We start from the raw sequence: 23,674 nt of genomic DNA on the forward strand, positions 1-23,674 counted from the left end.
GTTTGAACTGTTCACACAAGCCAACACGGGAATATTGTTTTAACTTCAGGTAATACTCCTAATGAACCTACCCATAAGTGCATATAAATGCAGCCTAAAATCACTTCTACTTCACTATATAGGTTATACACTGTATGCCACTTAGGATAAGTATTGTTACATTTGATTAATTTTCCACTGTGGATTGACTAATTTATCCGTACTGCTGTAGATTGTTCAAACACTTGGACTAATTTGTATTTTGACTGTTAATGGCTCATACACTGTAAATGCTGAGTGGTCGAAGTACAGAGGGACCCTAATCTTTGGTTTTTGGTACCCATTTCTTGATCCATGTACATGTACTGTATATTTTACCTGTTGACTAATTAGTTTTAATTCTTAAAGCTTTGTATTTCTTTACACTTCTGTATCTGTCCTGTGTTGCATAGTGGGATACTGGTGCTATGACAATGGCAACTGAATTTACCTCTAGTTCACATATCACACTTACCTGGAAAAGTGGTTGCAGATGTTTTCTTAAATATACAGTAATATGTACACTACACACCATGGAAATCTGAGCGCCAAATCGGGTAAACAAAAGGCAAAGCAAACGGCACACAGACAACGTTTTTGGTGTTGGGACAGTCGTTGGAACTGGAGGCCCAGTGTTTTCTTTTTGGGGACCCTATGGCTGTTTTTTTTACTTGACATGAGCAGTATTAAAGGCTATTCCTTCTTTTGCCACAAGAGGGCGCTTGTCATTAGTTTTATGAAGGTCAATAAGTCAAGTGAGATATCAAACTGAGTCTGACAGAGAAGAACAGCATCTATCAACCATCTGTTGAAATACAGCATCGTCCCTTATTTAGAAACGAAGACGCGTCCTTTATTGAACTGAAAAGGGATTCACTTAGTTCCTTACTTTTCGGAATCAATGAATAACAAACATCTTACAAGTTCAAACAGCTCATACAAGTTTTTAACCATTTAAATAAGACTAAGACTTACACCAAATCTCTCTGCCAAAAATTACAGATGTTAGTTCCGATTTAATCACTTCCAATTTCACTAGTTTATCCTGTAGGAGTCCCTCTCCTGATTGGATGAAATCGATATCCTGCCCTGAAAATGTATTTTCCGTTTGTGTTTACTAAAGAGCTGGAGAGACAGGGATACCCTAATGAAGAAACACTATATAGCAATTATTACTATTAGAATACTATTATACATTATATTATATATTACAATTCAAAACTAGTTTCAACCTAATGTCTGGAAGGCAGGAATATTGTCCGACCCATGTGAGTACTATTGTCTGTGTTGACAGAGTGAACGTGCAGCAATCTACACGTGTGGACCAGAAATTTTAAGTGAAATATTAAGAATACACGTGGAGGCATCAGCTGTTGCTGGAACTCAGTCAAGAACGTAACTGAGGCAGGTTTATTCGCTCACTCATTGAATACAAAAGTCACATTGTAACAAGCACTTCAAAATAAGAGTCCATATCATACACAATACAATAGAAATCATTATGTCAACAGTCTACTTGTAATAATGGAACATGAATAATGATCAAATGCTCCTGGTATAACATCAATACAAGGCAAATAACTTCTTGGTTAATATAATATCATTGCTATAGTGTTTGTTCAGAAACAGGGGTCTGTCAGATTCTCCAGCGCTTTACTAAACAGAAATCCCATTATCAGGTTGGTTGCCAATTTCAGAGTTCCCATTTATCAGCTTCAATTTTTACAAATTCCCAAAAAATATTTATTTGCTCACTTCTTTGTGTGACCACTTTCCCTTGTTTATTCTGCATTCTGTATAAGTGCTTCCTCCTGATTGGATAAAGACCAAACCAGGGCTATCGCCTGTTTACGTCTCCCCAATGGTGTAAAAAGTACTCAAATTTTTTAACTTAAGTAAAAGTATCAATAATACAATGTAGAAATACTCTGACAAGTAAAAGTCCGGAGATAAAAATGTACTTGAGTAAAAGTACAAAAAGTATTGGTATCAAAATGTACTTAAAGTATCAAAAGTAGATACTTTAATAGTCTTTATCGTCCCATAGGGATATTCAGCTTCAGTCTGTTCCACTCAAAACACATAATTTAGAACAAAACAACATAACACCAGGACAATACATGAAGTCCCCAGGATACACAAACAAGCATATCAGCGAGGCAGTTTGTTTAGTGCAGCAATGGCAGAATGGACAAAACTCCTACTAAAACCAACTTTCTGCCATTTCAAAGTTTTATATCTTCGTCCGGATGGCATGAGTGTAAAGTGACGATTGAGGGGATGATCGGTGTCATTTGCTATTGGGAGTGCTAAACATGTGATGGCTGTATCGTTTAAATAAATAAAAAAAGTGTAGGCGTGGGAAGGCCAATAATCTTAGAGGCAATACAGATAATACTGAAAAAAAGTTAGTTTTTTGTCAGACATGTCATTGTAGGCAAACCTTTTAAAAAATGTTCCAAAATAGCTACAATAGCTGATATACTGTACAGGGTCACAACTCAACACGTTGTGACCCTGTGGAATGGATATGTTTTACTATCTGTCAGATGCAACATCTCCAAGGGCACCTTGGGTCACACTTTCTGGTCTTGCCCAAAGATTATTTCATTCTGGGAAAAAAAAAAATCTTGGTATAGCAGTGTATATGGATTTCACATTGAACCTGATGCACTAACTGCCTTGTTTGGTTGCCCCAAAGCCTCTCTTGCTCTGCCGTACTCTATCCAACAAACCCTTATGCTTGGTACACTTGTAGCAAAGAGAATAATTTTAACTGAGTGGAAGTGCCACCGTTCCTTGTTTTAATAGATGGCTTAATGAGTTTGTATCACTGATACATCTAGAGAGGCTGCGTTGCAATAAACCGGACAGTCTGTAAACATTCGAATACATCTGGGGTCCTATCACGAGTCATCTCGACTCTGTTGTGTGACTGCTCTGTTTTAACAAACCCAATTATAATGTGTCCAACTGTTGCATTCTGTTGTACTGTTTGCCCATATCCAATACCTCATTATGATATAGGGATGGGCAATATTATCGATATCACGATATATCGCGATATTTTATTTCGCGATACTGTATCGATACTCCAGTATCAATATCGCGATAAAAAAAAAAAAAAAAAAAAGTTTTTTTTTTTTTTTTGCTTTTTCAGATACAGGCTTTATGAAAAACATTCAAAGAACCTATCACAGATCTGCAGCTACTCAATATGTAGTGTATATATAAACAATATGTAGTTGTGATATATGTATATATCGCAATATATCGCAATATATCGCAATATATCACAATATATCGCAATATATCGCAATATATCGCAATATCGTGATACGACCCAAGTATCGTGATGCGTATCGCAATATAATCGTATCGTGACCCAAGTATCGTGATACGTATCGTATCGTGAGATTGTTGCCAATACCCATCCCTATATATGATAGGCTAATTACTCATGTTTTACATCCTTATAGTCTGGTGTTTGTTTGTCTTATTGTTATGTCTTGTCAATGTCATGTCTTATAAAAAGAAAATACAAATTAATATATAAAAAAAAAAAACAATATCCTGGCCAATTCTCTGGGAGATGGGAAATAAAATCTAAGGTCATGTTTCTCAGTTTCACTATGTATGCAGTACTTATTCTAGCAGGGCATATATAGAATGTACACAGTGTGTGTGATGATGATTGACCTCTGTCTGAACAGTCATAGTGAACATATAATGACATGATATAATAACAATATATAAAGATAAAATTAGTGTGACAATAAAGTCTAATGAACAGTCATAAACTCACAACTGAGTAGCTACCTTAAGCATAAAATGAAACGTATATGATTATGTCCAAACAATATTGGATACACATGATATACATGAACCTTCAGATTATTAAATCAACTAAAAAACATACCAATCCAACCTGAAATGTCTAGCCTATTGCCCTTCAAACCCCCCCAAAAAGGGGGGGGGGGGGAGAGAAAAGTCCTTTCTGGGATATTAACTGAACAGTCCTCTAGTTCTCTGGTTGAGAATCCAAAAGGGCCCTTATAATTTGTCCTCAGTCCAAAAAATAAAAATAGAAAAAGAAATGGAGAGAATGGAGATACCGAAGTTGTCCAAGTGTGCGGTATGAACAGCAGTGAACAGAGGCACGATGAGCAGTCAGTTCTCCATATGCACGATGAGCAGTCAGTCCTCTTTCCTCACAATGTCCACTTTAAACAGAAGAGTGTCACACAGAAAAGAGACGTGAGATGAATGAATGCAGGACGACGTCTCACAGACAGGCAAAAAACATCTAGTAACCCATTTAGTCTTCTATTACATCAATAATAATAAACATGTACCCTGGGTTTAACACACACAATACAAATTAGGACTAACAAATGCAAATCACACATCACTCCATAAAATTAAGAATTAAAACAGCATAGACTGTTTGTTTACATTCTGACCACAGAGGTGCCTTGTACAACCATATTGGCCAAAGATGAATGATAATAAACACTAATTTCGTTGTAAAACATTACCATAAAGCAAACAGATTACCTTAAGCCAGATAATGTTACACCTCATGTTCAGTGCACACATAACAGAAGAGTGTAACACAGAAAAGTGATTTAAGATGAATGAATGAATGAATTCTCCTGACACCATAGAACGACTATCATGAAAACGGCCATAAATCACTACACATTGAATGAGACTCATTCAATGTGTAGTCTAATTACACAACTGGCTAACATGACAGCTGAGTAACATGTGTGTGATGACCTCTGTCTGCTAGTAGGACTCTACAGAACGTACCTAGTGTGTAGTCAGTGTGTTATGATGATGATGATGATGATGCTGCTGACCTCTGGCAGGTGTAGGTTTGGGATCTCTTCATCCAGATGAGATCTTAGCACTGCTCTTTCAGCCATCGACCTTGAGAGAACTGAGAGACTCAGGAGCCTGGAGATTGGAGCACAACACAGACAGAGAGGAAGGAAAGAGTATGGTTAAGTGGACAGATGGATGGGGAGGCGAGGACATGAGTGTATATGTGTGTGTGTGGGGGGGTTGGTGTGTGTGTGTTGGGGGGGCACCACAGAGCAGAGCCATTGCTGCAGCGCTTCCTCCTTTCATTTTAAGCATAATAGGATGTCTGTGTGTATTAAAACATTTAGCTGCTGTCGGGTGGAAACCTTGTATGCCCAAAACTGTTCCTTATTTAAAAAAAGATTTTAAAATAGTGAAACTAGCCCATCTACAAGTTCACAACGCATCGCGACGCATTGTGAGCTTATAAATCTGCTATTTTCACTACGTTTGTGCGACACTCTTGTATGATGAAGTAAAACATAATATTAAAATATGGAGATACAAGGTTTCTGCCAGACAGCAACTATATACAGTACAGCATTTCATGTCAAATGATATACAGAGAAAAGCAAGCAAGAATGCATGTAGTCGGAAATAATATAGAAATGAACAAAACTTACCTTCATTGCAAGCACCTCTGCAAGCTGCTTTGATGCCAGTGGCTCATAGCTCACACACCTGTTACCTTCACAGCAGAGCTCTGTTCTAAATAGCTCAGAAACAAAACTAAGGAAGCATTGGCATAATGAGACACAGGACAGTTTAAATAATCGTTTTTACATTCTTTGATGGTTTCATGCTCAAGGCTTCCCAGGAGGGGATGCTACCACGGTTGTGTTGTTGTGGCTGGCATCTCCTTGGACGTTCGGAGTGCTTTGATTTTGTGATGAATTCTCTAACATGTTTGTTTTAAGGGATGACGTTGTTGCCTCATGCCCAACCCCCAATATGGAGGACTATGGATTGTCCTTAGTCTGATCCCTACCCTTGTGAGCTGTCCGGCATGGTTGGACCAGCCAGAAGCCGTGACTAGAGCCGGCTTAGCTCTCTGGGTCACTGGGATAACGCAAGCTCCTCCACCACCGGCAAGGTGACAATCCATGGGAGGAGAACCCAATTTAGTTATTGCCAATTCCCAATTGTCCCCAAGTGTCTTGCAGTCCCTGTTGCTGCCACCTCCCCTCACCTTTGGAGGTATAAACTACTATGTGCATCAAGGTTATTATAGGTAAATGAAATTAGAGAAATCACAAAACTAGAACCATTTAATATTTCACCCCTGACAAATACCCCATATTACAATAAAAAACTAAAACTAATGTAGCACCGGCCGGGAGGCAAACCTTGGATTTCTGGGGTAGGCGCGTATGTTATTAGTCGGGTAAAGAGCCAGGCTCGCTAGCGAGCGGCAATGTAACAGCCTATGTCTACAGTCGTCCCCTGAGCTTCTCCCCCTCCGTAAGAACGACTAGCAAAGGCAGCATTATCCAGTCAGCCTTTTCAAAAAGATTAAGTAGCAAACTCACTTTAAAAACTAATTACAACTAAATTGAAATATTGAAAATATGAAGTCAAAACTAATGAAGTATTCAGAACAATAATAATCTTGATGTACAGCCCCAAAAAGGACATGATCACTTGATCCTCACCAGCTTCCCACCCGTAAACACGGCCAATTGTGTTTGTTGAAGCGCCCAGCCAAGCTGGATGCACCGCCGCTGCTGCTGGGTATTGAACCCAGGTATCTGCGGTGGTGGGGGAGTGTTTTGCCTCTACCACACCCAGACGCCCCAAAATGTTTAGATTGTGTGTCTGTGTGCACACACACACACACACACACACACACACACACACACACACACACACACACACACACACACACACAGATGTTAAACTCTAAACCATATAAAGTGACAGACGAAAGTAAATGAAGCTTACCTCAGGTTATTTCAAACAAACAGTGTTTTCTGGCAGCCACAGTACAGCCTATGCATGCCTACAGTCGTCGTCCCTTTCTGGAAGCGCATCCACACGCACCAGGAGCGATCAGGAGTGAGGCTCGACTGACCAACTTCGACTGGGGGGACCTCCGCTTCCAGTCCGGGGAAACTCCAACACGGTCCATAAAAAGACAGATAGGTTTTTTTGTTGCATTTTCGCCCTTTGTCTTCTTAACAGCTATTCCTAAAATGACTATTACTACTTGATGTTAAACTCTAAACCATATAAAGTAACAGACAAAAGTAAATGTTCTTACCTCAGGTTATTTCAAACACATTTCCTAGTGTTTCCTGGCAGCCACAGTACAGCATATATGCATGCCTACAGTCGTCCCCCTTTGTGGAAGCACATCCACGCGCACCAGGAGCGATCAGGAGCGCCTCGAGCGAGGCTCGACTGACCAACTTCGACTGGGGGGACCTCCACCTCCAGTCCGGGGAACCTGCTGTGTGGTCCATGACTGACAGACAGACAGAGGTACAGGTGTATTGTATGTGTGTATGGTGGTAGGTGATTTCTTACCTGTTTAAGTTCAAATAAAAAAAAAACTTTAATTGAAAGTAGCAGCAGTGGGCCCCAGAGGCAGGGTGCACAGGCCCACCGGTGTGTGGACAAGCCCTGGTGTCCAACAACCTGATCCTATCTCGACACGCTGATCTCAGACCATACATGCTCTCAGGACATCAAAGAGGAAACTCCAGCAAGCCTCAACTCAACTAACCAGGGTCATCTTGGGGGACCTCCATAACCAAACAGGGAATCCTCCCTGATGTTCACGGCTGGTCCTCCTCTTAGGAGATGGGGCTCAGCAGCTCCCTCAGTCCAGACTCAGCTCCCCACCAAAGGCAGAATCGAGGAAGGACTTCCAGTCGAAGTCCTCCACCTGATCCTCCTCTGTGGGGGTGGGGCTAAGTGGCTCCCCGCTGTCCTGGCTCAGCTCCTCACTCAAGGCTGGATCAAGGAAGGCGTCCCAGTCATAGTCAGCCACCAGGTCCTCCTCTGTGGGGATGGTGCACTGACTCTGTGGGAGCCAATCCAAGGCACAGCTAGGAGGGGAAGGAGGCGCAGACACAGCGGAGCTAGCCACACTGCAGAGCTCCGGAAGCTGGTGCTGGATAGGAGGGAGTGTGTAGCTCAGTCTGGACAGTGGCTCGCCGCTGTCCGGACTGAGCTCCCTGCTCGAGGCCCACTCCAGGAGGGCGTCCAAGTCCAAGTTCCCGTCGACCGACCCCAGCTCTTTCTGTTCGTCACCACGAAGCAGCAGGGAGCTGGAGCGCCGGGGGACTTTGGCCAGGCTAGTTGCAGAGGCTTGGGGCAGCTTCCTCTTGTGCCCGCCGACCGCCTGGCTCGGCTGGTTCTGTTCAAAGTTCCCGGGGAGCTGCTGCGAGCCGGATCGGGGGTCGATCTGGAACTTGTAAACACCGTTGAGGAGGCGCTCAACATGCTGCGGGTCAACCGTCCAGAAGCCCCCCTTTCCCGACTCGTCTTTCTCCCGCGGGAGCTTGATGAAGCCCTTGTTGACGGACAGGGTGTGCCGGATGGTGCTCTGCCAGGACTTAGTTTTGGCGCAGCGGTAGAAACGGAAGTTCTCACTGAACCACTCGTAAATAGAGGCCAGCGTGAGCTTTCTCTTCTCGCTGGCCTGTATGGCCATGCAGATCAGCGTGGGACAGGAGAAGTGTGGCCTCTCATGGGCGTTGGTGTTGTAGCCCACCCCACCGGGGTAGTGGCCGTGCGTCACGACGCCTGGGAGGCTCTGCTGCGCCCGGCTGCAAGCCGCTGGTGTGGGCATGACCGGGGTCAGGGGAATGCCCATGGACGCCATGTCCCCGGCCAGAGGGGACAAAGCCGCCACAGACAAACCCAATGGCCGACGGTGACTGGACAGCGGAGGGTCCCAGCCTGGCTGGGGGCCTCTACCGTTGGCACCGAGGGTGGAGAAGTCCTGGAGCCAGTGCAGGCTCGTCAGGCTTTCGTCCACCTTGGCACAGTGCAGAGGCAGCATGGCTATCCTCTGAAACATAATGTGTGTGTGTGTGTGTGTGTGTGTGTGTGTGTGTGTGTGTGTGTGTGTGTGTGTGTGTGTGTGTGTGTGTGTGTGTGTGTGTGTGTGTGTGTGTGTGTGTGTGTGTGTGTGTGTGTGTGTGTGTATGTATGTATTGGTCTACTGGTGTCCTGTCCTCTTGGCTGCACTGCAGTGAGGAGAGAGAGAAATTGAGAGAGAGGGGGGAGTCAGTAAACACGAATAGCTGTAACAAGATGACAAAAACACCAACACAATGATGGCCTCATTTGAAAACACATAACAGAGGCCAACAATTTGTTAATATAGCATCAGAATCAGTTTAACCACTTTAACTCTATTTTATATTTCATCTATTCAGAAAATAGCAGATCTACAAGCTCACAACGGGTAGCGATGCAGTGCGTTGTAAGCTTGTAGATCTGCTATGTTCTAAACATTTGGAAATCTGGACTAATTTGGAAACATTTAAACACAGTGTTTCAGTTATGGGGGTCACAAAATCGTTTCAGATGCATTTGAATGCATATTAATTTGGGGGTCCTTTACATGAAAACGTTTGAGAACCACTGATAAGCCAATAAGAGTGTACAGTCTCCATTTGAATGATATGGAGAGTGTATGGTCTGTGTGTCTGCTGGACAGTGAAACATTTATAACGTGTACAGTTCAGTTCATAATAAGACCCAACACAGATTCCAACACATGTCTCCTCCGTTATGGTTTAAATTGGTGACCTGGAGAAATATGTCTTGTGGACTACACAAAACGGACATTTGAGGTCTTGCAATACGTGGCCTAAACACCACTAGGTTTAACTCTGTTAATAAACAGAGTAAACAACTACGATTTACGGTCGGACATCGACGTTAATATGTGAAGTCCAGTCCACACGATGGTCACATATTTCTCCTGGTCAGTGGTCACCAATGTCACCGTAACGCCGCCATGTTGGAGGCCGCCTGATACACATGACTCAGTCACAGCCCCCTTAAACCCCTCTAAAACGTGTCGCTTGCCAAAAAAACAGATCTACAAGCTAACGAGTAACAGTTGTTGTTAGCTTGATTTCGTACGACAACATGCGGCCTTTCGTCATTGTATTTAATTCAAAACAACCTCTTCATCCAGCCAGTGGATGACCGTTGGATACAGAATTGTAGCCTAATCAACAAATATGAAATGACATTCCCACCAATTCCGTTAACGTTTTGAAAATAAACAAAACTCACCTAAAAACAAAACAGTTCTATGAAGCTTATCTTCTGTTCTTTTTGACAAGCGACAGGATGACTTGAGTGCTTTCAACGATAACGGCTTTCCGATCGTCATTCAGTCAAATTAAAACAACTAGCTAGCTACTAAAAACTAACAACCCACTCTTCTTGTATATCCCCCAAAAAACTTTGGAAAACGTAAACGATCCACAACTGTTGTAGACATCAGCCTCTCTCAAGGTGTAAATTAACTACAAACACAGCCATTAAGAGCGTTTTGAAAATCTAAAACACCGCTTACCTTAGTCGGTTAACCTGAAGAAGACTTGGAATTCCAAAAGAAGTGTCAGCAAATGTTGAAAAAGCAAAAAATACACGTTAAAATGACAAAAGATCGATGAAAACAAGCAGTAGTTCCTCAGTAACGGTGTCTCTGTGGAGCTGGTGTGATGCACGTCTGATCTCAAAGAGTCTCTGGACAGCACTGACGTCTGGTTCTGAACGCACTTCATTAGAACACCTGCGCGAAGAGGAAGGATGCCCGAGAGCCCTGTTCCTATTGGTCCGCTGCTCGCTGAGGCATTTTCAATTGTAAACAATTCGGTCCAACAGTGTTTCCCAAACGTGGGGTCGCTCCCCAATTTGGTGTCACGGACCACCCAATTTGTCGGGGTCGCAAATAAATAACTTTAGTATTGTTAAAACTATTTTCATTTTTTTTCTTTAAGGGAAAAAAAGGAAATATATATATATATTTTTTAAATCAGAAATGCCAAACATTTTTGGAAATGCCTACAAGCTCACAACATGTCCTTGTAGTTCTGCTATTAAAAGTCAGAGACCCGGTCAACAGTAGAGGGCCCCAAAAGCGTGCGTGCTTTGTAACTTACATAAGGTACTTTTCCCCTTCATGAAGTTTGCTGGATAAGTTAATGATAATGCATTGGAATGATCCTAAAATACTTTATAAGTCAGAAATGCATAATGTTTATACATTATGTTAGAGATGGTTATGTTTCCGGGTACGGTCTGGCCTGGGTAGTGGGTAGGAGGAGAGGGCTTTGTTTTTGGTATTGTAGTTAGCTGTTGCCTATCAATGTGTAATATGGAAAAAGAGTACCTTATGTGCACAGAGCAGCTAGCAGCCAGACTGGAGTAGCCAACTGGAACCTGACCATGAATGTAAGCATTGGCAATCTATCGCTTTCTGAAGAAACTTTCAGTGAATTAATTGAGTTTGGAGCTCGTTTTTGCATGCCACGCACTCTCACACACACACACACACACACACACACACACACACACACACACACTGACACACACACACACACACACACACACACACACACACGCTGCACAGCTGCTGCCTGGGAAGGAGGGAAGTGTGTGTTTAGTAGTGTTTGTGTTGCATCATGTTTTGTTTTCTGTACATGTGAACATCTGATCTGACCACATTTTTAGGTAATGGACTGTAATGGTTTTTAAACCATTTTTATTGTTGGTCACCTGACTCGCCTCTGTCTCTGCAGTGGTGTAAAGTAACTAAGTACATTTACTCAAGTACTGTACAATTTTGAGGTATTTTTACTTTACTGGAATATTTCCAATTTTCAATACTTTTACTTCTACTCCACTACATCTCAGAGGCAAATATTATACTTTTACTCCACTACAATTATTTGAAAAATCTAGTTCCTAGTTAGTAGATAGGCGATTTAAACGCTTTTTTTCAACTCGTTGGCAGCACCAGAGAGAGAAGATGACCTCGGAGAACGCCATCCACAAGAGCCCTGGCCCTGGACAACCCGCACATCGTGGGCTTCAACGGCTTCTTCGAGGATGACGACTTCGTGTTCGTGGTCCTGGAGATCTGCAGATGGAGGGTTTGTAGATTTGTTGTTTATAGCCTTTATCTTTAATAGCCTTGGATCAGGACTAGCTGTAGTATACAACCCTCGTAGACGTATTTATGATTCTGTAGATTGAAGACGTCAGAATCATAAAGACGTCAGAATCATAAAGACGTCTACGAGGGTTGTATACTACAGCTAGATCAGGACTATCAATCATGTGTGTCTGACTTTTATCCAGTGGTGTAAAGTAAATAAGGACATTTACTCTCAAGTAGCCCACTGCAATTGTGTGTGCAATTTTGAGGTACTTTTACTCTACTGGACTATTTCCAATTTTCAGTACTTTATTTTTCTAAATGGCTGTGTATATAGGGCCCTGGGGGGTCCCCGGACCCCACTTTGAGAACCACCATAACTCTGAGAGTGTACAGACGGAACCAAATGGACCCTTACAGATCCATTTGGTTCCATCTGGACACTTCTCAGAGTTGCAGCCCAATAAGGGTCCATTTGGTTCCTAATCCTAACTATCAAATATTTTATCTGGGGACCCCCTTAAGGACTCCACTGTAAGAACCCCTGATCTAGCCTACTGTATTTTATTTATTTAAAGCCTACTGGCTATGTGTGAAATGGCTTCACTTAAACAAACCACAAACTTCATCGTGATTTGTTTTAAAAATTGGGTTTGTAAATCCCTTGTCCTCTGAGGGTTATAATAATAATGTCTTGTGTTCTATTTACAGTCTCTGCCGGAACTACACAAGCGCCGAAAGGCAGTGACTGAACCAGAGGCACGTTACTTCATGATGCTGCTGCTGAACGGCTGCCGGTCTCCACAACAACAGAGTCATCCATAGAGATCTAAAGCTGGGAAACATCTTCCTCAGCGACGACATGATGGTCAAAATAGGTAAGTTAATTGCATGCTGTGACTCATCCCAGGCCACACATAGATTGTTAACTAATGACACAACACAATATACTGCTCTCCCATATTTTATTTAAACAACAAGAACAATGTTTCACCCATGCAAGGGCTTCATCGGGTTTCTGATGAAGCCCTTGTATGGGCAAAACATTCTTGTTGGTTAAGCAAAATATGGGAAAGCAATATATTGTGTGCGGACATTCCCTTATTTTCACTTAAATATTTGGTCCAGCACAGTGTTCAAAGAACTGTAGGGATCCCTATCTTTTTTTCGTAATGACAACAAGCCTGTTTGTCATCTTAACAGACCATGGCACACCCCAACTCACAAAATGAATGGTTTCCAATACTACTAATAAAGTTGTAAACATGGGCTTATTTGAATGAAAGCTAACATGAATCTTTATATCTCTCCACAAGGGGACCAAACCCTGGAAACTAAGATCGAGTTGGATGGTGAGAGGAAGAAGACCTTGTGTGGAACACCCAACTACATCGCCCCTGAAGTGCTTTGCAAGAAGGGCCACAGCTTCGAGGTGGACGTCTGGTCACTCGCTTCCATTTGAGACGTCCTGTCTGAAGGAGACATACAACTGGATCAAGAAGAACAACTATACCATCCCCTGGTTACGTCGGCACACCACAGTAGAGGGAGACGGGGAGTGACACGCATCCAAGGTCATGGGGCTCGGGATTCGAACCCGCTCACCTCGCTCAACAACAAAGGTATTTTGTTCCTCAATGGTAGAAACTGTACTCAACAACACATCATGAAACAAAGTACTACCTTCATGTGCTAGAGAAAGGTTGGTCCTGACCAATGTTTTCTTATTTTTCCAGGAGGTTCAGAAAAGGTGCAGGTGAAGGATGATCCTGCACCAAGGTGAGACATCACTGTTCTTTACTACAGCATACTTTTAGGCTAGATTAGCCAAGAGAAGAAACTAAACAGAAAAATGACTTGACTAGTAGGATAATTCATGTTTCTGCATCTGCCAACATACTTAACAGACTTACCACCAGGAAAGTAATGAGCTAACCTACTGACTGTGGTGTGAAACAACACATCGAAATGGGATATTTTTCCTACATGAGGGGGTTAACGGTTTTTAAGTATAATTATATTGACTAACACTCACAGCAATTGCTTTCAAGCATAATGTGCTAAATGTGCTAGATTGGGATGGTGCTGTAGTAGAGGGTAGTCTCTCAGTATATGCCATGTGTTATTCTTTATAAGTTCTGAATATTGAGTGGTAAACATGTGCCATTTCAGAATAAACATGACTTTTTTCAGCATCGATGGGAGGGTTTTGCTTTTAATATAGTTTGTCAGGTGAAAACGTCACATGTTCAAAACTGTTACTTTTGGGATTCAAAAATGGCTTAAGTTGCAGATCTACAAGCTCAAAACGCGTCGCTTCGAGCTTGTGTGTCGCTGTAGTATGATAAAGTAGGGCATTCATTTACGACTCACAAATTAAAATATTCCGCCTGACGGCAACTATATGTTGAGGGGTTTCTCCACTGGCTCTTGGACAGCGCCCAGTGTCTAGTACAGATTGATTTTTACAAGTGAGTTCTGGTTCTGTATTCTCAGGGACGTTGCGGGCAGGGATGTACCAGAGGGACCAGACTGCAACCTGACTGACATGTTACAGCAAATCACAGCTTTCCTTGCAACAAAGCCATCCGAGAGGCCCCTCGTATGTGAAGGTGAGAGCAAACACTTTGTCATGTCCTCTCAAATGTCTGTGTTCAGATTCCACCCCAAGCTGCGACTGGCCGTGTGTCTCTCAGCTGATCACTGAACTTATCTTTGTGAATTGTGATAACATTGTGAATGCTGACCAGTGGTGGAAAGAAACTGAAGTATATTTACTAAAGTACTGTTTTGAGGTACTTTTCCTCTACTTGAGTATGTATATGTATTTTACAATACTTGATATTTCTACTCCACTACATCGCAGAAGAAAATATTGGAACTTTTATTCCACTACAATTATTTAAAAACTTGAGTTGGGGTGCGGTCACACCGAACTTTAATTCTGCTTATGCGGCAGATTCTGCCAATGCTTTTCAGCGGGAACAGTTTCTTTTCTGCGGTACTCCGCGAATGGCAACAAACCACTCCGTTCCCATTGACAAAATCCGCCGCATAGGCAGAATGAAAGTTTGGTGTGACCGCACCCTTACAAGTTACTTTGTGGATTTCAATTATTTACAAAAGGAAACACTTAAAGGTAGGGCAAGTGATTTACTTTGGTTAAAATAAGTGTTATAGCTCTATATTCTGATAGTACTCATTGCTATAGAGTGTCAGTAAAAGGAGTCTCCCATGTCTCTCCAGCTCTTTATTAAACAGAAAATGCCTTTTCAATGCTCTCTCCTGATTGGCTTAAATGTTGTCACCTACCTGAAAATGTACTATATTCTGTTTACTAAAGAGCTGGAGAGACCCCTGTGACCGAACAAACGTTCTGTAGCAATAATTACTATCAGAATATAGTACTTTAACCTTTTTATTTTTAACAAAACAAAAATAAATTACCAAAAAATATCACTTACCTACCTTTAAGCCCTAGTTTATACTTTGTCAATTTCAAAATAGCTCAATAGCTTGTAGATCGGAACAATTTCGAGAAGTTTTCTTATTGGTCAAACTTTTTGAATGCAGGCATTTACTTGTAATGGATTCAGAGTATTTTATACATTGTGGTATCGCTACTTTTACTGAAGCCACCTCTGACACTGACAATCAATTTGTTTGTGTGAACTTTCAGAAAAGGCAGAAGACCCCGCGTGCATCCCCATCTTCTGGATCAGCAAATGGGTCGACTATTCTGATAAATACGGGCTAGGTAAGGCACACTTCTGCATTTTGGGGAAATATTTGTTTTCTAAATGTTTTATTCTGCCTTCACATCATATCAGTTAAAGCCTCTTGCAACAGAGAATTTGTATGCAACTGTTTGCAGGGGTAGAATAACTAGTCGCATGATGTGACTACAGTACTGCAATAATGTGCAGTGTCTATGTAGACTTGCCTTCTGCCATTTCTTCCTAGCTTGGTGTATTTTAAAAGTTTTGATGGGGTTTTTCCAGGCTACCAGCTGTGTGACAACAGCGTGGGTGTGCTTGTCAACGATTACACACGGTTGATGATGTACACTGATGGAGAAAGCCTGCAGTACATTGACAAAACCAATGCAGAGAGCTACATCAGTGTACGCTCGTACCCTGCCACGCTCACCAAGAAGGTCAATAGTTGTCTCCGTCTCTGACCCAGCATATATATATTTTATTAAACATTTAAGATATTACTAACTCAGCTATTGGTGGGCATGGAGCCAAAAACAGGGAGCCAGATGTATTTAAGGCAGTGGTGGAAAAATTACTCACATTTCTTTACTTAAGTAAAAGTACCAATACTGCAATATAGAAATACTCTGTTACAAGTGAAAGTCCAGAATTCTAAATGTACTTGAGTACAAGTATTGGCAACAAAATGTACTGAAAGTACTCATTATGCAGAATATCCCATTTCAGATTTTTTCAAATAAATAAAATGTATAAAAATATTTTGAAAAGAGCAGATCTACAAGCTTGTAGCTCGGCTATTTTCAAATGGCCGAAATGTAGAAGTGGTTAATGTATCTTTTGTAGTAATCAAAATCTACAACATAACTAGTAAGGTTTTCAAATGATTGTAGTGTAGTGAAAGTACAATATTTGTCTTTGAGATGTAGTGGAGTAAAAGTACTGGGAAATACTCCAGTAAAGTAATGAATACCTCAAAATTGTACTTGAGTTTAAATGTACTTTGTAATTTGCTATTGGGTCCACAGCAAGTAAAGTGTGTGGCGGGGAGTGAGTCTGTGGGAATGAGAGACATACACTTATTTGATGAAACATCAGATAAGTCCTTTTATTTGTATTGCCGGATATTATTGACTCCTGTGGCGAGTTGTGTGCCCATGCACCCCATATTATGATCTGGCTTGAAAGTACACTAGGCTCAACACTATATACTCACTTATACTCGTCTACTGACAGTGGGAAAGGAGTTCAATTCATTCACGTATTCGCCCAGTATGGAGTCATTTCCTCCATGCTTGGAGCAACTTTTATAGCTGAGATCTCATGCTATCCTGATCTCTTGGCGTAGTCACACTTATAGGAGTCGTAGCATTACAGCTTGATCTGTGGAAGTCTTTACACTTTTCTGTCTCACTGCCTCCTTTTTTATGTTTGTTAATTCTTATCACTTTGTTTATCGCCTCTCTTGCAGATAACGTTGCTCAAGTACTTCCGTAGCTACATGAGCGAGCACCTTCACCTTCTCAAGCAACATGGCAACATGGCCTGCCCTACCTCTCTCACTGGTTCAGGACCAAGAGTGCCATCGTGCTGCACCTGTCGAACGGCACAGTCCAGATTAACTTCTTCCAGGTTGGTAAACTTCACTGCATCCAAAGAGTAATGTCAGACCAACAACACACGTGTAGGCTTCACACACTCCTAGTTGGGAGTAATTTGAGTTCCCAGAGTCCTGGTATTTGTGCGCGGGATGTAGCTTACGCTCAGAATCTGAGCGGACACGCCGCTTACCGGTCTGAGAGCTGTGCAACTCGTCTAAACAGTCCGACGAGAGGCAAACAGCAGTACACAACAATGGCGGCCGCAATTTCTCAAGGAGAAATTGCTTCCCGTCGCTCCTATTTACATGCAACACCCGCTGCATGTGGATCCCGCCCCCTTTTCTTCATTGGCTGTTGATTTGAATCAGAACGCGTTGACGCGTTGTGAGCTTGTTGATCAGCTATTTTCCAAGGATTTCAATACATTCTAAAAACTAATGAGTAGGCTACCTTTAGTACTTTAAGTACATTTTGACACCAATACTTTTGTACTTTTACTCAAGTCAATTTTGAATTCTTGTAATTGTGACAGAGTATTTCTACATTGCAGTATTGATACTTTTACAGTATTTACAAGCCTACAGCTTGCGCGCTTTGTAACTTGCACAAGGTACTTTTCCCCTTCATGATGTTTGGTGGATAAGCTAAATGATATGTATTGGAATTGCCATTATTAGTCAGAAATGCATAGGTTTTGACATGGTGATGTAATGTTTCCGGCCGGGTATGGTCTGTCTGACTGGTGGTCTGGGCAGTCGCCACTCGCCAGTCGGTAGGAGAGGGCTTTGTTTAAGATCTTGTAGTTAGCCGTTCCCAATCAATTTATACTATGGAAAAAGAGTACCCTATGTCCACAGAGCAGCCAGCAGCCGCCAGCCTTGAGTAGCCTATCGGAAACTACTAGCCTCGGTCCCAGCCTCACTCATCTGCGAAGAGAAGAGCCTGGTCACGACCTAAAGCAGCGAGTGTCTAGGACAGGGGTCTTCAACAGGGGGTCCGGGACCCCTAGGGCAGGGCTACTCAACTTAAGATGGCTCAGGGGCCACTCAGCAAAATACCAAAAGTCCAAGGGGCCGCAAGCTAAAAATGACGGTCCTATTTTGGATTTTTCGATTTTGTAACACACACTACGCATTGTTATTGTTATAAGAAAATGTACATTTTGACATCATATTCTTTTCACTGTACCTGTTTATTTTGTGTGTATGTCCAGTGGCATCAGTTCAGCAAAAGCTAAGGTATGGCAAGGTTATGGTTGCCAACTCCCAGAGATTGAAATAAGGGACACCTACCCTGGGCGCGCGGCAAAGCCGCGCGGCCGGGAAAAAATGGGGGTCAAACACCCCAAAAAACCCGAAATGCATAGAAAACTATGCATTATACCTGTAACAATTGATGTTTGTTTTTGAAAAAAAAATTAGCAACCCATATATTTGAACGGAAATGTATATTTTTATCCTGTGCTTAAAAAAAAAAAAGACGCTGCGTTGGGGCCGCATGCGGCCCGCGGGCCGCGGGTTGAGTAGCGCTGCCCTAGGGGGTCCTCAGAGTTACTACAGGGGGTCCGCCAAATCTTTGTATTATATGATTATTCTTTTTTACATTAACCACTTGAACCCTAGCATCCCTTTTCTGAGGAGAACTTTAGCCAAAAATAGCAGATCTACAAGCTCACAACGCCTCGCAGCGCGAGGCGTTGTGAGCTTTTAGATCGGCTATTTTTGGCAAAGAGTCATAGGTGTAGAGGGAAAAAAGAGCAGCAAAAGTTTATCTTAAACACAATTTTATACAATATAGAAGGGTCCCTGATTCATCTCTCTCTCAGCTAGGGGGGCCGTGGCCTGAAAACGTTGAAGACCCCTGGTCTAGGAAGTCTTGAATGGACAGCATTTCCGTCGTACGCGTTTCCCCCGGAAACTATATTTTTTTACCAAACACAATCACATCACTTTCTGAAGAAACTTTCAGTGAATGAATTGAGTTTGGAGGACGTTAATAGGCCATGCACACACACACGCACACATTATATATTGCACAGCTTGTAGCTGTCCCAGAGTTGGGTTGAATTTTGTGGTATTTATAATTTTTTTGAAAACATGGAAATTGTGAATATTGTTTATTTTGGGTAATATACTGTATTGTATGTGTATGGAGTATGGTGATATAGTGCCTTCTACTGGCCTGCTGTAGCAGATATCACGTGACACCAATCACAGCAGCATTGACTTCACATGTTGGGTTTGAGCAGGGCAGAACAGAGTTTCAGAGCTGAAAGGAGCTCTGTCTATGCTAAGGAGAGTCTACAAAATATAAATACATAAGATAAAAATAACTTAACACTCCTAGCTATTCTGTGCAGAAGGCGCACACGGTATGTCACCTGTTTATTTTGTTTGTCTGTACAATGATAATTGTTATTGTTTATGCAACGTGGACAATTAATCAATACGGACATTTCATTGATCATTTAATGGACATTTAAAATGACAGCTTGACCGATTTACAATTCATGACGTTTATAACTTGTGTTAAAAAATATTGTATTTGTTTTATGTCATTGCATTCAGTTTTTCACGGTGTCTCTCTTGGGAGAAATACAAAGCCCTTGTGAGCATCAGGCGGAGCGTGGTTTACTCTGCCTGCACTGCCTCAGAAAAACACAGTTTAGGGCACGGCCCCACCGCACTTTTATTTTACCTCTGGGGCGGAATCTGCCAATGCTTTGTCAATGCAAATGCGTGGATTCATAGTCTTGAGGATTTTTTTCCAAGAATCCATGCATTTGCATTGACAAAGGAGCAATCTGTGAACCCATCGCCAAATAAATAAGGAAAAAGCGCCCTCTGCTGTTTTTTACTAGCAGAATCTGTTCTTGAGAGATTAGTTTAGGAGCACTTATACAGCTGCTTCCAATAGCAATCACCATCATCAAGCCAGCTGGGTAATGTGTGTTTAGTAGTGTTTGTGTGCATCATGTTTTCTGTACATGTGTACATGCATCTGACAACATGTTTAGGTAACAACAAAAAGGACTGCAATGGTTTTTAAACATGTTTATTCATTGAGACTGCGTGAAGAAGTTGATTTTATTGTTGGTCACCTCACCTCTCTCCTCTGCAGTGGTGGAAAAAGTACTACATTTCTTTTCTTAAGTAAAAGTATCAATACTGCCATGTAGAAACACTGTTACAATGGTAATCAAAATGTAGGCTACTTGAGTAAATGTACAAAAGTATTGGCATCAAAATGTACTTGTAAGTACCAAAAGTAAAAGTACTCATTATGCAGAGTGTCCTGTTTCACAAGGTATCATAAAATGTTTCAAAGATCTTTTGAAGCTTGTAGATCAGTATCTACAAGCGATTAATGTATGTTTTGTAATACTTAAGTAACTAGTAACTAAAGTTTTCAAATAATTGTAGTGGAGTAAAAAGTACAATATTTGCCTCTGAGATGTAGTGGAGTAAAAGTATTGAAAATTGGAAATACTCCAGTAAAGTAAAAGTACCTCCAAATATGTCAAAATTAAGTACAGTACTTTAGCTACTTTACACCACTGCTGTAACCTCGCGTCACCAGTCTTTCCACCTCCCACTGCTGCAGTGCTGAGCTGGCTATTAGGATAAATCAATCCTGTTAATCTTGTTGTGAGTGATAGAATTTGTTTTGAAAATACCCAATCTACATGCTCAACGCCTCGCTTTGCGAAAATACCCAAAATGTGAAAATATTTTACCAATATTTATCTGTGGAATTAAGTCCAGCTAAATTTAATGTCTCAACTCCTACAATTCCAAGTGCTTGTCAGCGTGGGGGGTCCCCAGTTCAAACATGATTATTTTAGGGGGTCAAAGCCTGAAAAGTTTGAGAAACACTATCTCAAAGAACTGTTGCAACTCGATCTATGGTCCTTTTAACAATGCTTTTTCATCATTTTCAACCAATTAACATTAGCAACCACATTGTATTCACAGAGCACCTAGCCTCGATCTCCAAGCTTTAATTTTTTTGTTACAGAGCACCTGATTCCACCTCATCCACTTGTGCAGTCACACAAAACGCAATATTATTTTGGTTGCATGTGTTTGAATTCCAGAGGCTGTTGGTGAGAAATTGGAAATTTGTTTTAAATAATTTGGCTTAAAACACCCAAACTCTTGAAAAAACTAAAAGTAACACCTGTTAATTCTTCATTAATCGTTCTCGGTCAAGGGGCTGTTGGTTAATTAATTTTGTAATTTAAAATGCCCAGGTGATATTCTCTACCATAACATTCCTTGGCTAATTAGAAGGGAACATTAGCTAAATGCAGAGTTATGTCCTTAATGGTATCCAGATTGAAGTGACTGTCTAAATATGTTTAATGCAGAACACGTACACATTGTTGTGATAAACTAGCTTAATTTAAGTTCCTCGTTTGTTTTGCTTTGTTGTGTTGTAGGTAACTGGAAACTGGAAAAGAAATGTTGATGGCATCAAACATTTTGCTGAGCTTTTATGTCAGACAAAGGTGGGTGCCTTTACCAGTCTATTCCTCTCTAACCTCTTTCTCTGTTCCTCTTGCTCCCCGTTGCCTTTCCAATCTTCTTTATTCTCATCTCTACTTTTCCTCATCTCCTGTCTCCATTCTCCTCTTACTCCTGTCCTGTGCTTTTTGTGTTTGATCTCTTTTTCTATTCTTTACCCTTCTGTCTTCCCCTTTCCTCTACTCTCCCCTTAAATGTAATCTTCTCTCCTGTACTATACAGTCTTGGATATGTACAATAAAAAAAAGTGTCGGGAAGTTATTAAACATCTTATAAATACGTGTTGATATCCATTCCTTAGTGTTATATCCACTGTCTTCCAGACCACAGAGCCAACACACAGCTAGTGCCTTTGTCTTCAGGGACTGCCAGTCATCTTGGGGAACGAGCATTCTGCCTTCTTTAAGACCTGCTCCGGACCGTAAGTAACTTAATTAGTTGTAAATGTTACAGGTGTTCAGTTATTTTAAGCCATAATGAAGACTGCCACTAATTTCCTGAGTTATTCAGTGTGTTCCACAGACTTTTACTTCTATCTTATGGCCAAACTGATTTGAACTGAAAACAGTTTTTAATATCTGTCTGCCAAGTTACAAAGCATTTGTTGCACACTTTTGCAACCAGTACTTGTAATGTACAGATCCAGATAATTTAAGACTGGTATAATAAAATAATGATTCCTTTCATTGCAGTTTACATTATAAAATGCTTTCCATTATAAACAGTACGTTTTGCACAGCATTATCTAACTGGTATGATTATGTCCTCTCATTGTCAATTTGTTTCTTTCTGTGTCGGGATGTAACTGACAAGGACCGGGACAGTCAAACTTCAGTGGGAGCACTCTGTGTCGATCAAGAACATCCTCACCTCGACCCATCCAGATTCGGGATCATCTGTTCGGTTTGCCATGTTTTGGGGGAGTCTACTGGTTTGATTATGGCAAACTAGCGCAATGAAAATTGGCTTTAAACAGGAACCTCAGGTACTGAACAATTCGCAAAACTGTTCAGTGTAAAATGTCTCACCCTGTGGCTTTTGTCATACATCCCCTTACATTGGTGCCAGCACAGATGAAAAGGCTTATGACCCTATGCAGCTCCTAGTTTTGGGCTAAGTAGCCATGTGGCCGATAGGGCAGGAGCCTATCTCCTGTTTCTGTAGTGTGAGGCAGCTTGATGTACATGTGCACCCTCTATACATAATGCTAGTATGTCACATGGACTTACCCCCAATCCAACTCTTTATGCTGAATGCTAAGCAGGGAGGCATTGGGTCCCATTATTATAGTATTTGGTATGACCCGGCCAGGGGATTGAACCCCGACCTCCCATTCTCGCGGGACTAGGAGAAGTGGGTGCAAACACTTGTCAGTTTTTCTACACCTTCGACCAGTACATCAGCATGGATTCAGATGGTTACAGCCTCCCAGATGACATGAAAAACCCTCTTCTGAAGGAGAATGATGTGATTAACATTACATATTGCGAGGTGATTCATGGCTTTGTAGTCTATGTCCAGAACATCCTCCTATAATCCTCCTACAATTTGAGAAACCTCTGCGGTGGTGGTGAGCCCAAAACTGTATGCCCTGTTCTCCTGGAGCACTTGATCTGAAATTGCACACAGCCATTGACCATTACCATCTGAACGCAACCGTTTTTCGATATCACCAAATCTCAGCTGTTAATTAGCGTTTTGTGTAAAAGAATGTCGCCATGGTTACGGGGCTGCCCAGCTATGGGACTACTGCCTCCCGGGTTGTCAGATCATGTGCACATATCCCCCCACGGATGCGTCGACCGGGTATGG

At 41.7% G+C, this 23,674-nt stretch overlaps 1 pseudogene across 1 annotated transcript; it reads left to right on the forward strand.

Annotated features, from left to right (window-relative positions):
• The first annotated feature begins 9,809 nt into the window (after positions 1–9,809).
• On the forward strand, positions 9,810–23,398 carry LOC308095648 (serine/threonine-protein kinase PLK1-like; annotated as a pseudogene). Its single transcript has 10 exons — positions 9,810–9,851; positions 11,876–12,014; positions 12,731–12,897; positions 13,336–13,546; positions 13,756–13,798; positions 14,516–14,631; positions 15,699–15,776; positions 16,021–16,175; positions 17,207–17,371; positions 23,211–23,398. The product of its transcript is annotated as a serine/threonine-protein kinase PLK1-like (transcript).
• Positions 23,399–23,674: the final 276 nt, after the last annotated feature.

Source organism: Gymnoscopelus braueri, assembly GCF_963280865.1.
Source record: "Gymnoscopelus braueri genome assembly, chromosome: 11".
NCBI classification, from domain to species: domain Eukaryota; kingdom Metazoa; phylum Chordata; class Actinopteri; order Myctophiformes; family Myctophidae; genus Gymnoscopelus; species Gymnoscopelus braueri.